Source organism: Trichosurus vulpecula, chromosome 4 (assembly GCF_011100635.1).
Source record: "Trichosurus vulpecula isolate mTriVul1 chromosome 4, mTriVul1.pri, whole genome shotgun sequence".
In the NCBI taxonomy this organism is placed as follows: domain Eukaryota; kingdom Metazoa; phylum Chordata; class Mammalia; order Diprotodontia; family Phalangeridae; genus Trichosurus; species Trichosurus vulpecula.
The window spans coordinates 311002093-311017237 of NC_050576.1; the positions used below are offsets into that span (position 1 = coordinate 311002093).

General features: G+C 35.4%; 1 pseudogene; it reads left to right on the plus strand.

The window, feature by feature from the left end:
• The window catches only part of LOC118847165, a 190684-nt pseudogene that overhangs the window by 461 nt on the left and 175078 nt on the right, over positions 1–15145 (plus strand).

A 15145-nucleotide genomic window follows, 5' to 3' on the forward strand; every position in this document is an offset into this window, starting at 1 on the left:
TCTTTTATCTGTACTTTTATTTCATGATTTCATCATCTCCAATTACTTTATTACCACCTCATACCATGTAGATGACTTCCAGATCTATATAGCTAGTGTCCATCTCTGTCCTGAGCTTCAGTCTAATGTCACAAACTGCCTATTGAATGTTTTGAACTGGATGCCCTATATGTATCTCAATCTCAATATGTCCAAAAACAAAATTTTTATCTTTTTCCCAGAAGCTATTTATTTTAAACTACCTTATTTACTGTCAAGGGCATCACTATCCTGTCAGTCACCTAAGCTCACAACCTCAGTGTGCTCCTTGACTCCTCATTCTTGCTTACTCCACATATCTAATTGGTTATTAAATCTTGTCATTTTTCTCTCCACAATACAACTCACATATGGATCCTTCTCTCCATTCACACAGTTATCTCCAGAGTTCGGGCCCTCATTGTCTCTCTCCTAGATTATTACAACAATTTCCTAATTGATCTTCCTTCCTGACGTTTCATCTCACTCCAATGCATCCTCCACACAGCTGCCAAAATGACTGTCATAAAGCATAGGTCTGACCATGTTCACCTTCTACTCAATAAAATGTAAAGGCTCCCTATTACTTCTAGCATCAAATGTAAACATTTTGGCTTGGTATTTAAAACTTTCCACTGACCTGGCTCCCACCCTATTATTCCAGTATTCTTAACGCATATGTACTCTCTTCCACACAATCTACAGGTCAGTCATACTGGCTAACTCATTGTTTCTCACACATAACACTCCATCTTTCATTTCCATGATTTTTCAATAGATTTCTTTAAGCCTGGAATAAAATTTTCTCTTTACTTTTGCCTCTTAAACTTCTGGTTTCCTTCCAATTTCAACTTAGTTGCCACATTCTATGCGAGACATTTTCCAATCCTTCTATTGTGACTAGTTTTCCATATGAAGTTAACTTCCACCTACTTTTTTATATCTGATACAGCTATAGCTTTAAATTTTGTCTCCTTGTAAAAATGTAAGCTCTTTAAAGGTAAAGCCTGGGTTTTGGGGTCCTTTTCCTTTGCACAGTGCCTAGCACGTAGTAATTCCTTAATGGAGGCTTATCAATTATAAGGTAAGGTCTATGATCAGGACTTGTTTGCTAGAAGACAGATGGAGAAGGAGGTTACTGCATCTGATAAGGTTGAAGAATGCCATGATTAGGATGATAGTGGGGCCATGAACATGAGTATTGAAGTAGCGGTTCTGTTAGCAGGGCATGGCTTAGAAAGGAATATTTGAACCAGATGTTAAACTCATTAGTAGAGTCAGAAGAAAAAATGACTAGAGGTTGATAGATATCAGTGACAAGTCTGGGGAAAGAGTAGAAGAAAAAGATGGAGGAGGAGGAGGAAAAGCACAAGGAGGAGGAGGAGGAGGAAGATGAGGAGGAGGTGGAAGGAGAGGAGGAGGAAGAGGAGAAGGAAGAAAAAGAGGAGGAAGGAGAGGAGGAGGAAGAGGAGGAAGAGGTGGAAGGAGAGGAGGAGGAAGAGGAGAAGGAAGAAGAAGAGGAGGAGGAAGGAGAGGAGGAGGAAGAGGAGAAAGGATTCTGGAAAGACAGAGGAATAGGTCAGAAAATTCCAAGCTCTAAAGATTTTCCTCCACAGCAGAGATAAAACAGGACCTCAGGGCAAACACAGAATGGTAAAAATAAATAAGAGAATGGCCAGAACAGGCGTCCTCCTGGGACAATCTGAGAAGATCTTAAAAAAAAATCCCCTAACAAAGTTCGGTCCCTGGGAAGAGTAAACACCTCCAGACTAGGGGCTGCTTAAACAACAAGCATCAAGCCCTGGGGTTAGCTACATTGAGAGGCTCTCGGAGCCCCAGCCATAGGAACTTTTGCCCCCAGAACAGCAAGGGAGCAGTCAGTCTGAACCACGGAAGACTGACAAGGAATTCCAGACCCAGCCGTGCTGTGGAGGTGCCACAGGTGATAGAAAGAACCAGCACAAGCCTGGTGAGTGCAGAAGCAGTGGGGATGGAGCTACCGCTGGCTGTGGGCACTTACAGGACGTTGGAGGCCTTGGTTTGTTTGGGTTGCAGGTCAGAGAGGAGAACTAAAGGAGGATATGAGGCCAGAGGCACCACCCTCCACACCCCAAGGCTAGAGGTTGTTACAAAATTAAAAGTAAAAATAAAAACGCACAGGCAAAGGAGAAAGAATTCATTCATAGAGAGTTATTATGGGAATAGAGAAGACTTTAGAAGCTATATCACCAATGCATGGCCACAGCAGCTGCTATGAATATGCCCACGTATTCCCATGTTTGAATTGCAAGACACAAAAGACTGTCTTCGTGGAAGACCAAACCAAAACATTAATTCTAACATCAGAAAGCCAAATATCTCATAGCAACAAAGAAATCTATACACATTATCAATGAAGGGGGCACTGCCATCCCCCAAACCTTCCCTCCATCAAGCTTCCCCACAAACTCCCTTAAGCAAAGTCACCCCCTCTCTCACTCACACTGGCTGCTCTGCTCTCTCTACCTCCTCTCTCTCCAATCTCCAACTCACTCCAACTTCCTGTCCCACCCCTTCCTGCTCCACCTATTCAGCAAGCTCCTCCCACCACAGGCTCATGTGACTCAGGTTTCCATGTGACTCAAGCAGGTCACATGGGCCTGATAATGGACAAGAAAGAGCTTTCCATTTCATTAACGATACATTAACAATACAGAAGGGGACACCAAAGCAAAGAAACCCTCTACTATCCTCAAACAGTAATGTATGTATGTATGTATGTGTATATATGTATATGTGTATCTGTACATCAATATCTATATATAAATATATCTGTGCTTAATTGTGGCCTGGGGGCAGGGGGAAGGAAGAGGGGGGAAGAACAAAATAAAAAGTGTACAGCAGAGAACAGAAGAAAAACCAAAAAAAAAATGACAGCTTTTAACACAACATGTAGTTTGAAAAATATAGGCTCTCTTGAAACAAAAATTTATTGTAATATCTTTTGAATCCTCTCTTACATTCAGCTGTGTAAGACATTTTTTTCTTTTCTTATTTTATATTTGTTTTAGTATTTAAGTATATGTTTCATTTTTCTTATGTATTTAAGTTTTAGTTTTTGAGTCTTAAAAAAGGTGAAAGAACAAAAGAAAGAATGAAAGAAAGTAGCATTTATGTAGCATTTTAAGGTGTTCAGAAAATTTTACATTCATTATCTCACATGATCCTCATAGCCTGTGAGAGAACTATTATTACAGATATTACAGATGAGGTAACTAAGGGTGAGAGAGATTAAGTCACTTTCTCAGGGTTGCACAATTACTAAGTATCTGAGGGAGGAAGCAAATTCAGATCTTCCTAATTTCAAGTCAACTAGATTTTCCAGTATACAACCTAGGCACATAAACAGAAGACATGAGAGTTACTGTTTTTTTAAAAATACATTTCCCCCAATTATATGTTAAAACAATTTTTAACATTTTTTAAAGTTTTGAGTTCAAAATTTTATTCCTCCCTCCCCCAATCTCCCCGCCCCCCCACCACAGTAAAAATCAGATATGGGTTATTGCACATTCATGGGGATTATGGTTGAAGCAATCATATGTTTTGTTATAGCATGACAAACTCATCTCCTGGGTAAGTTGTGTAGAAATACCCTTATATAGTCTATATTGTATGAACAAATATGCTCTAACATGAAGATTGAAATTATTAGCTAACAAAAGCTGTAATTAATACACAAATTTCACTTTGTATTGCTTTTAAAAAATTGTGGAAGCTTAATAATTCATTCTTTTCAATTGAGAGTTATAAATAAAATTTATGTAGATATTTTGTGAAAATTTATAGTGTTTCCTTAATTTATAGTTACTTCCCAGTGAATAAAGACCACTTACTCTGTGCTAAACTATGAAAAACTCTGAGTGTTAGCTTGGCTCTGTCAGTGTCCACGGAGACTATATAGCAACAGAATTTATATGGCATCATTCTTATAGTGTTCCACTCAGGACTTAATGATATTCTATAAAATAACAGAAGCTAAAGTACTACACCACCAAAATCCAAACTGAAAAGAATGGAATTCAATTTGTTCTTAAAGAATATCAGCAATCCAGTGTTTGATGACAAGGAAAGCAGAGGTCATCAGATAAGGTTGCTTATTATTTGTGTGAGCTATCAGGGAAGCAGGGAATTATCAAGTTGAACACACAAAAGGACTCACAGGACACAAGTAAAAATATTAAACTCAGTGCAAAATATTACTAGTCAAACAAGTCAGAACTAACCGAGAACAAAATGTTAGAAACTTTTGTATAAATGCTTTTCCTTGCCCTCTGCAATTCGAAATAAAGCAAAACTAAACAAAAACAGGGTTCCTACTGCATGTAAGGCACTGTGATTAAAAGTTGGAGGAATACAAAAGTAATTAACACATAATCTCTTTCCCTCCTCCTTCAGCATCTTCAATTAATAAATAAATATTTATTAAGTGCCTAGTATGTGCCAAGCACTGTATTAAGTGCTAGGTATGTAAAAAGAGGCAAATGACAAGAGGCAAATGTTTATAGGTTCACATAGCTAGTAAGTTTCTGAGGTTGAATTTGACCTCAGGTCTTCTTGACTTGAGGCCAGCACTCTATCCACTATATCGTCTAGCTGCCTCTGAATAACAGCTAAGGTCCTTTTTAGTATTAAATCCTGACTTCTCTTTCTCTTTCATTTTTAATCTGTGAAAGGCACTTCACTTCAGTGACATGCAAATACCTTGTCTGTAACAATGGAAATATATTTATAATATAACCACGATACCTCCCTCTTGGAGTTGTGAAAATCAAATAAGATGCTCTAAGATCCTGGGGATGTTAAAAAGTTATGTAAGTATTGACTATTTCAAAAATATTTTAACCGTTAATGTCGTTGTAAATTGCTCTAATTAAGTGAGTCATAACATCAAAAGGCTATTACTTATCTTCGAATTGATTATTCTTGGTGTAAAAACTAAACACAATTAATCACATTCCTAGAGTCTATAAGCAGAAGCCTGATGTGCTAACATCACCTAATAAAAACACTGTCAAATGAATTTGTTAAGATTAATTAAATAAGCAAATGATGAGATGAAAGGCTATACACATATCTTTACTAATCTACTCTTTCTTGTACACTGATAGAGGACACCTGGTCAATAACATACATGTATCTATGTATGTATGTATATACATATATGTGTGTGTGTGTGTGTGTGTGTGTATATTACATTGATTACTTTTGACTTTATGTCAGTGTCATTGGAGATAGAGAATCCTTCTCTCCCTCTTCTGAATATAATTTTCCCTTTCAACAAAGAAATGTTCTGAAAAAAAATGGCTACAGGAGTGACTAAATCTACAATGTATGTAGTATTTGGCTCTAGTAGACCTTCATTGCTTTGCCACAAGGAAGGAGTTTGGTTTCATTTTATTATCTTCTGGACCTTTTGCAATTACTCAGATTTTGCCTTCCTTTGAGTGATCTTTTAATTTATCCCATTCTAATCATTGCATATATGGTTCTTTCAGTTCTGCTTATTTAACATTGTCAGTCCATATATACCTTCTCATGCTTTTCATTATTTCTAATATATATTTTTTTACTTCATATTATACAAGGATATGCTCTTAAATTAGGACGCTTAGGTGGTACAATGGATAGAGTGCCAGGCCTGGAGCCTGGAAGACTCTTATTCCTGAGGTCAAAGCAGGCCTCAGATGATCCTGGGCTAATAACTTAATTCTGTTTGCCTCAGTTTCCTCCTCTTATAATGAGCTGAGAAGGAAATGGCAAACCTCTCCAATATCCTTTGCCAAGAAAATCTCAAATGGGATCACAAAGAGTTGGATATGACTGAAAAAAGACTGAAAATTCCTTTATATCCAACTATTTTTTTTTGCAGCTAATTCTCAATCATTTGGGCCGCACTTGCATTTCAAGTTCTTTGCTATCACAGAGTGCTGTTCTGAATATTTTGTCATTAATAATCAAATTAATATTAATAATTAGTATTCAAATAGTGCTTTGCATTGTACAAAGCACTTACTAAACATTATCTCATTTTATGTTCACAACTTCCCTGAGAGGTTATTGTTATTATTATCCCCACTTTATGAATGAGAAACTGAGACAAAAAGAAGTTAAGTGACTTGCAACAGATTCCGTAAGGAGGAAATATCTGAAACTAGATTTGAACTTGAGTCTTCTTGACTCCAGGTCTTGGTTCTAGTTTTAGGCCACAGGGGAGAAGAGAAGGAGGATTTGAAGGCAGAGGCACCATCTTCTACACCCCAGGACTAGAGGCGATTACAAAAAACTAAGCTAATACAAAAAAAATGCACAGGCAAAGAAGAAAGAATCCAACTATAGAGAGTTAATTCAGGAATAGAAAAGATAGAGGTTTATCTTCAGAAGAGGATGCTAAAGCAAAGAAATCCTCTTCTACCCCCAAAGACTAACATCAAATGGTCATCTGCTCAAAAAGAATTCGTAGAAGAACTTTAAAAACCAAAGAGAGAGAATGAGGAAAAAAAAAACAATGCAAGAACAACAAGAAGATTATAAAAAGAAAGTCAACCAGTTAGAAAAAGAAATCCAGAATCTTAAGGAAGAAAATGACTCCTTGAAAATCAGAATGGGTCAAGGGGAAGCCAGGAAAGTTTTAAGACACCAAGAAATAAAACAAAATATAAAGAATAAAAAAATAGAAGATAATATGAAACATTTCATAAGAAAAACAACTGATCTGGAGAATAGATCAAGAAGTGAAAACATAAGAATACTCAGATTGCCTGAAAGCGATCATCAAAAAAGAATCTTGATACAATAATACAAGAAATAATAAAAAAAGTCATTCTGAGGCATTAGAATGAGAAGGGAAAGTAGCAATAGAAAAAATCCACCAATCACCACCTAAAAGAGATCCTATGAGGAAAACTCATAGGAATATTAGTCAAATTCTCAAACCCACAACTCAAGCATAAAATATTGTGAGCAACAAGAAAAACCAATTTAAATATGGCAGTACCACAATTGGAATCACATAGGACCTAGTAGCAGCAACACCAAAAGACCACAGTATATAGCAAAGAGCGAAAGAACTGGGTTTCCAGCCGTAAATGTCATACCCAGCAAAGCATAATCTTGAATGGAAAAAAAAAAGGACATTTAATGAACTGTCAGACTTTCAGGATTTCAGGATTTTGTTTAAAAAAACTGAACTTAATAGAAAATTTGACATACAAGAGCCAAGAGAAATATAAGTTATTGGCCAAGGACTAATTATAAGGGACTCAATAAGGACAAACTATTTACTTTTTATGTGTGTAAAATGTAAAACATATGTCTAAGACTGTTATTAGTAATTGGGTAGTTCAGAAGAAAGATTGGGGTAGACCTGAGTATGATATGACTTTAAAAAATAAAACCATTTAGGAATAGCCAAAAAGAGTAATTATTTTATACAAATGAGGGGCAAGAGAAAGAACTGACACAGAGGAATTAGAAGGGGAAGGAGAGTTGTTAGTTCTGGAAACCTACTTTCATCGGGAATGGGTTCAGGAGGGAATAATATGTATACACGTATGTACATATATATATATATATATTTGTATATATTTATATATACATAAACATACATAGATGAGTATAAAAGTCTTCTAAATTCAAAAAGAAATAAAACATGAAGGGGATGGGAGGGGGGAGAGGATAAGGGAGGTATCTCTAGAGGGGAGGGTGAGGAAATAGGTTAATGATGGGTGTAGAATAGTGTTTTGAATAAAGGGAATGAGAGGACAAAAGAGGGATCCTTGGGAGAATAAGGGAGAGATATTTAGAGGGGAGGGAAAGGGAATAGGTTGAAGGAGGGGTATAGAAGGGTATTTAGGTTTATGGGAATGGCAGGATAAGGGAGGGATATTTGGAGGGGCGGTAGGTTAAGAAATAGGAGGGCATGGTAGAGGACAAAAGTAAAGTAGAGGAGTTAGGAGGGATAGAAAATAAAAGTTACAAACATAAAAACAAAGATCAAAAGTAGAATTTGTTAGGGAAAGTATATGTCTATGTATGCATTCATGTATGTATATATGCATTTATGTATGTATATATGTATCCATATATCTATATATAAATATATCCATACTTAATTGTAGCCTTTTAGGTGGTGAGACTGGGGGTGTTACAGTAATTAAGGTGGGACTTTTTTACCTTCTTGGAGTACTTATTTAATCAAGTGCACTTGATGAGTCCAGCCTTTGTTTTTTTTAATTAAATCAGGAGTGTTTAATGACCTGCTTGCCTCAAGGGATAACCAAGTTTACATGGGTTTGAGTCACAGGTTTGTGATGCTTTTAGGTCATGTGGGTGAGCTGCATGTTGTGACTTTGACCCTGAATAGGGTATATAAACCCAGAGGTTGGCGTTTTTCCTTTGAGGGGCTCTGGGCAAGTCTTTGTAACTGCCCCCTGGCTTTGCTAATCCAGACCCATTGTTTCTTTGGTAATTATGAATTGGGATTTGGTCTGATTATATTGCCTCTGTAAATTGCTCTGAAGTTCAGGTTGCTGGCTTTTCCTCCTGAACTAAGTGAATGATATATGTATGTTTGCTTAAAGTGAGATTGTTAACTCCTTAAAGTTGCTTTCCTTAGAAAAGCAGATCAAAGAACTTGTGCTAGCACCCTTCCTGTTGTTGGTCTTGTGTTGGTCTTTCACCCCCATATAGCTGCCAGCCAAATTGTTGTTACAGGGGGAAAAAGTAAAAAAAAGTGCACAGCAGAGAGCAAAAGAAAACTGACAAGGAAACAAAGAAAAGCTGTCAACACAACATGTAGAATTCATTGTAAACGCTTTCTTGAAATGGAAATTTATTGCTTTATTTTTGAATCCTCTCATGTTCTGCTGTACACATGACATTTTTTTTCTTTTTTTAGTTTATATTTAAGTTTATAATGTGTTTCTTTTTTTCTTTTCTTATTGTGTATTTGTTTCACTAATAAAAAAGCAAAAAAAATAATATATACATGTGCCTATCTTCCTACACCCCTCTTGTATTAACTGTTCCCTCATTTTGTCATCTTTACCAGTTTGCTGGGCAGGAAGGAAAATGTGAGTGTTGTTTTGACTTGTGCTTCTCTTGTTATTAGTGATGTGGAACATATTTTCCATTGGTCATTTGTGGCTTACAAGTTTTTTTTAACTGTTGTTGACATTCTTTGACATTTTTTCAATTGGAAACTCTCTCATTTCATTGTGTTTAATGTAAGAAAGAGCAATAAAGTCAGTGTGCCTAGATCAGAGTGTGTGGGAGTGATGTATAACAAGTTTGGAAAGGTATATTGGAGATAAGTTACTAAGCCCTAAATGAATTTTTATTTTTTTCTAAAGTCAACAAAATCCTTTCTGAGCTAATTGAGCAGGGTAATGATCATAATCAGACTTGTACTATAGGAATATGCTATAACAGATGTGTGGAGGGAATGGGTAATGAATGGGAAGGGAGTAAGCATTTATTAAGTACCTACTATATTTCAGACACCGTGCTAATCACTTTACAAATATTACCTCATTTGATTTGGAAGATTAAAGTAGGGAGAGACTTGAGGCAGAGAGATTAATTGGGGCATATTACAACCTTTTAGTTGAGATGTTATAAAGGTTTCAATTATATTGGTTGTGGTATGATTAGAAGGAAAAGGCCATGCAAAAGGTCTTTCATAGAGGTAGAAAAAGCAAGACAGCAACTAATTGGTTATGTGGTGTAAGAAAAAAAGAGGAGCTTTCAAACCTGGGAGACTGGAATTTTGGTTGCTTCCTTGACAGAAATAGGACAATTCAAAAGACAGGAAGGTTAAGGGGAAAATATAAGTTCTATAATGGAGTCTGAATTTGAGATGCCTTTACACCATCCTTTTGAAATATCTAATAGTAGTTGGAAATGTATTACAGGAGCTTAGGAGACAAAATAATCTAGGAATTATTTTCACATATAATTGTAGGAGCTGATGAAATCACCAAATTAGAGAGTATAATTATGGCTTATGGCAGAGTTATGGTATTGTTTAAAAATAGAAAAGTAGATCAATGGGATGATATAGATCATAGGTCGGTAAACAATATTATGTTTTCTGCTTTTGTAAAGTCCATGAGTTAAGAATGGTGTTTACATATTTTTATAAAATTTTATTCTATTCTGAAGTGCAACATCGTTCTTAGCTCAGGCCATATAAGAACAGACCGTGAGCTGATTTGGCCCTCAAGCTACAATTTTCTGACCTTTGAGCTACATTGTTGTACTGATCTACTTTTCTATTCTTAACCAGTACCAAATTGTGTTGGTTATTTTTCTTTATGAAATCCGAAGTCTGGAAGTATTATTTCTGACAGCGTTGTTATTGTTGTTCATTCTTTTCAGTCATGATCTATTCCTTGTGATCCCAATTGGGGTTTTTTTTGGCAAAGATACTGGAGTGGTTCGCTATTTCCTTCTCCAATGCATTTTACAGATCAGGAAACAGAAGCAAACAGGTGATTTGCCTATGGTCACACTGCTAGTGTCTGAGGCTGGATTTGAATTCTTCCTGACTTCAGGCCCAGTGTTTTATTCACTGCGCCACACAGCTTCTCTGTTTCTGACATTATTTTTAGACATGGAGACTTTGAAATCCTGATGGAATATTAATGTATATACTCTGAAAGAGAGTTAGGAATTCAAGCATGTATCTTAGGATGTAAGTTTATGTTAGGGACATAATTGTCGGTGTCATTTACATCAAATCATACGATATTATTGATGAAGAGGATTTCAGAACACTCTATTCCAATCTCTTCAGATAAAGAAACTACAGATTAAGATAGTAAAGTAACCTAGTGAAAGATCACAGATGTAAAAGTTTAAGCTTTAGGACTAAGGAAGAATGTCCAAAGAGAGAAAATTTAGGACAATCCCTTGATGACTGCCTAAATTTTAAAGGCAAAAGGGGAAAAAGAGCCAGTGATTCAGATCATGAAAAAGCATGGTTATAAAATGAAAACCAGAATAACAATTTTTAAAAAGGGTATTAAGTTTAAGGAAATTGTGATCAACAGAATAATATGCAATAAAGATCTAAGTGAAGTCTGAGAACATAATTTTCATTGCTTATCTTCTCGAAGACAGTTTTGTCAGAATGGTATGAATTGGTATCATAATTGCCAGGAGTTAAGTTGAATGTGGCACATGTAACTAATTAATCATTCAAAACCCATTGATAAGAAGGAGAGACTGGGACAGAAGCTTGAAGGGGATAGCAGTGTGAAGGGATTAGTTTGGGATGGTATGTGTATGATATTGGTACTGGCTTTTTTGAGGTAGGAAAAATCTGATCATATTTGAAGGCAGAAGAGGAGACAAAAAAGGAGAAGGCAAAAAAAGTAAAGAAAGAGGAGGAGGGAGAGGAATGAAGAGAGAAGAACACAATTGAGTTTATAAGGCCCTGAAGGAAGTAGGAGAGAATAGGATCAAGATCAAAGGTCTAGGAGTTAACCTTGGTACAAATAGAAGGATTTTTTTTTCCCTTCAGAACCAAGATTCAAATTTAAAAGGAAGGAAGAAGAGAGTGATTATTTAAGGCAGAGAGAAGGGACATTGTGGGAGGTCAAGTGGAATACCCTCAATCTTCTCAATAATACAGGAAGCAGAAATTTACCCAGACTGTGGCCTTGGTTGCATGATTAGTTAGCAAATAACAATTACTGAGTATTTACCATATGACTTTTAAAAAAATCTCTTTGAGCATAGTATTCCTTCAAGCTATTGTGTTATGAACTCACTTCCAATCTTCTCAAAAAATTTTTCTACCTACTGACCATTTTTTCCTCACCGCTCAGTCTCTTTTTGACCCCTTGTAACTTACATTTCATTCTTATCTGTCCACTGTAACTGTACCCTTAAATGTCTCCACCAAATTTCCCAATCACCAAATCCAAACATTTTCCTTGATTTTTAAGACCTAATGTGAGTCTCATTCCATACTTTCTCCATCAGCCCACAATACTGCTATAGCACTTAACTGCTTGAACCATTCATTTAGATGGGGAAGGAAAGGAACAAGTTTATATTAATTCTCTCCTATATATCAAATACTGTGCTAAGTGCTATACTGCTAGTCCCTTATTTGATTTCTATTTATGTTCTATTTTGCCATACTTAAGTTTTCTTATGTATGTATGTGCTCATTGAGGGAAGAAGTCTTTTTTATTGCTTGAACAATGAGAACTTTGGTTTAGTATGACTTTCATATTTATATCCCTATCACTCAAAAAACTGAGTGATGCACAGTAGGCAGCTAATTCATGCTTGTTGATTTATTTATTACTATCAAATATTGAATAAATAGTAAAGTAAATATAATTTATAAGAAATATTATCAATAACCATGTATAATAGTGATAAATATTATTTGTTGCAAATTATTCTACTTGAGGCAAGGGGGAAATTTGATAACAAATCAAATTCCTGGAATATTTTGGTCTCTTAATCTTTCTTCCTTTTAGATCATTATTTCCAAGTATGTCATCAATTTTTTCTCACTGACATTGCCTAATGTTCCTTCCACAGTACCCTGACTCACATAATTGAGAATAAGAGGTCAACTTTGTATTCATTCTTGCTGCTTTTGTAGCTCATGACTTTTACTGTAGTATTTTACATTTTGCTTCTTGGGGAATGGGAGGGCCTGAGTAGGAAAGTGCAGTAACCATCAGGATAAGGTTTTCAAGGAGTAGTATAAGTATCTTTTTTGTGCCTCTGTGTTGTGTTTAATATAGAGAGACAAATGATGGAGTGCCTTGATTGATTTTTTTTTTCCAGAATTATTTGCTAGGCCTGTGTTATAATTTCAGGAGGGCATGCCATATCTGTTTGACCTAAAATCACTGATAAATTCAGTCAATTCAGTGAAAGAATCATGCAGACCCGTTGTCTGAACTAGGTAGAGAAAGACAACCAGTTTATTACTACATTTGTCATTTATCAACAGATTGTAAAAAAGAATTAACAACAATTAACAAGAATCTTAGCTTTGCAAGCATACACATAAAAGTCATCGGGGTAACATGTTAGTATAACAATGGCTTTCTTTCCAGGAGATAAATTTGATACATATATTTGTAAAGTGTTTTGTAATATAAACTTCTAAATAAATGTGTCTTGTTATTATCCTTATTTTGGTAGTCAATATCATTAAAAAGGCTGATTATTCAGTTTATGAAATATATAGGCCTTTTGCTTCTGCTGAGTTAATTTTCACCATTTTTGCTAAAGTAAAATTGAATAAAATTAAAATCAGTGCTAGCCTATCTATTATTGTCAAAGATTTAGTTTGGGACAAGTTGTAACTTTTGACTAAAGTGAGATTACAGTATCATGGATTTCAGAGAATTATGTTTTGTCATATATTTATTTTATCTTCGTTCTGTATGATCCCTCTTGATTTAGTACAGATCACTGAGTCAGCTATGAATATGTCTGTGTTCTGAAAAGGATATTAATAGTATTTACTTACTTGCTCTGGCAAAATTAATACTATACCATCAATAAATGGCTATTTGTTATGCAGATCTATATATGTACAGAAAAGACTGTGCATAACTGACATTCTTAAATACTCAAAACTGTCAAGATTTCATAGGGCTACTCCATCTAAAGGTTAAATGCTTTAACTACTAAATAGATGTCCTCAAAGGTATTTTGCAGCTTTGTGAATTTATTATGTAAGGAAGACTCTCAGATACTCAATGTAAATCTCTAAATTAAGTATGTAATGTGAAATGGTGAACAAGGTAAAAAGAAGGGGGCAATTACCTGGGAGCAGTAACTCTGATTTAATTTCCTTCTTATATTTTATACCTCAAAAATGATCATAAGAGAATTAAGTAATTAATAACTAATGTTATGAGGAGAGAGGGCTGAGGATCCATAGGTGAATCATGCCACTCAGCAAGAGAGGTTGCTTTGGGTTATTTTCCAAGTTCTTTTGCCTCTTCAGGTTCACAGAGAAGCTTGCTGTCACTGGCCTTTTGGCTTTTCCTCTTTTGGGTGGTACCTATAGTTTCCTTTTGGTGTAAGGGTTGGATATATATTATCCAATCGAATATTAAAACAGGGAACTCCTAGTCCCTCCCCACCACATACATATCCGAGCAGTTCTCCATTCATCTGTAATATTTTCAATATATTTAAGTAATGGTAACATCCGTAGGGAATTCCTCTTCCATTTTGATTTTGTGCTTAGCATTTTACATGACAACAGCAAGTAACTGTAATAATGTCATTTGGTATTAGTAATCAGAAGATCATCAAGGGTGATTGCAGTGTAGTAAGCATTTAAAATTCACCTCTATTAACTTTACCATATTTTTCAGAGCAAATTTAAACTAATCCTAAATAGATGCAATTTAAACTTCTAGTGTAATTAAACACCTGAAAATTAAATTCCAGATAGATGGGGCCCTGTGACAAATATATCAAAGAATTGAAATAGAAAAAAAAGTAGCAGGTTTTAATGGGGAGCAGTGAAATCCTTATACTAAAGTATTACTCTAATGTCTCATCATAGCATGGCAAAGAAACCCTATAATCTTGAAAGCTATGCCTCCTGGTGTCCCTAAATTCCTTCAAGTCCCTGCTAAAATCTTACCTTCTGCAACAATCTTTTCCATATCCTATTTAAGTCTAGTGCCCTCTCTGTTGATTATTGCCAAAGTATTCTGTATATAGATTGTACAAAGTTGTTTGCATTTCATCTCCCCTATTAGATGGTAAGCTTCTTGAAAGCAGGAGTTTTCCTCTTCTACCTTTTTTTTGGTATCTTCAGTGTTTATCACAGTATATAGCAGATGCTTAATAAATGACCACACTAAAGTTATTTTTTTCTTATTTTAAGGGTTATTTACTCTGGTTGTAATTGGAGCTTCAATGATGCAGGAAATGAATATATTAATATCAATAATAATGTTATTAAATGGTCCAGATTGTTTGGTACATATAACTCAGATCCGCTTTCTAGTTTCCCATTCAGATTTTGTTGTTTTCATTTAGAAATAATGTATAGCAAACAGTGAGAAATGACAAAAGGATTACA